The 1,308-nt window shown below is 42.3% G+C and overlaps 1 pseudogene; it reads right to left on the reverse strand.

Annotated features, from left to right (window-relative positions):
* Window positions 1-241: 241 nt before the first annotated feature.
* LOC112477946 lies at window positions 242-360 on the reverse strand (annotated as a pseudogene).
* Between the last annotated feature and the right edge of the window lie 948 nt (window positions 361-1,308).

Genomic DNA, 1,308 nt, shown 5'->3' on the forward strand with positions numbered 1-1,308 from the left:
TATTCACTTAACACGTATTCATTGGTCACCATTATTGTTCAAGTATTGTGAAAATTGCTGAAATACAATGTTAACCAATATAAATACAATCTGCCCTTGTCCCCCAGTAGCCATCTGCAGTTCTTCCATACTGGCTTTTTTTTTTTTTTTTTTAAGGCGAGGCAACCCTTGGTTGACCTCACAGATTGCAAGGACCTTGTCAATTTACAATCTCTTACTTTTTATTTTTTTTTATTTTTTACGCCTACAGCACCTGGTCTTCCTAGGTGGTCTCCCATCCAAGTACTAACCAGGCCCGACCCTGCTTAGCTTCTGAGATCAGACGAGATTGGGCCTGTTCAGGGTGGCATGGCCGTAGCAGTTCTTCCATACCGTGATGGTTAATTTATATGTAAACTTGGCTGGGCCATGGAGTGCCCAGATATTTTGATCAAATATTATTCTGGGTGTTTCGTGAGAGTGTTTCTGGATGAGATTAGCGTTTAAATCAGTGGACCCTGAGTAAAACAGATTGCCGTCTATAACATGGGTGGGCCTCATGAAGGCCTGTTGAAGGCCTGAACAGAATAAAAAAACTGACAGCAAGAAAGAATGCTGTAGCCCACTGGCCTTCAAACTGAAACTGCGGCATTGACGCCCAGATCTCCAGCCCATTATCCCACTCTGCAGAGTGTAGACTTGCCAGTCTCCATACTCCGGTGAGCCAATTCCTCATAACAAATCTCTTTACATATGCGAATGCATTCTATTGGTTCTGTTTCTCTGGAGAATTCTGACTAATATACATAGTAATAGAAATTTTAGCTGGTAAATGGCCACCTGGAATAAAGACCACACTTCTCGGCCTCTCTTGTAGCTAAGGGTGGCCATGTGATCAATGGGATCACAGAAGTTCATGTGGCAGATTCTAAAAACCTTCCTTAAGAGATACCCAGTGTGTGCCTTTTGCTACCTCTTTTCTTCTTCCTCCTTCTTGCTGTTTGTAACAGAAATGTGGCAGAGGGACCTCTAACCGAGACCACAGGAGGAGAACCAACCTGTAAAGTGGAAGTCTCCAAAAATGAGGAGAACTCAGAATGAATCTGGGTTCCTGAGGGTTTTGTGGAAAGCCATTATATTGTTCTGAACTTTACTTGAGAGAGATATGAACTTGTTTGTCTAATCTACTGCTATTTTGGATGTCTGTTACCAGTAACCACATCTAATACTAAATGACGTACTCAGCCTTGCCTATGAACCTCTGCTATGCCTGAGTATAATATCTACTGTAATTGAGAGGATCTGCCACAAAGCCCAAAGTAGACTTGA

This window comes from Pteropus alecto, unplaced genomic scaffold (genome assembly GCF_000325575.1).
Source record: "Pteropus alecto unplaced genomic scaffold, ASM32557v1 scaffold131, whole genome shotgun sequence".
In the NCBI taxonomy this organism is placed as follows: Eukaryota; Metazoa; Chordata; class Mammalia; order Chiroptera; family Pteropodidae; genus Pteropus; species Pteropus alecto.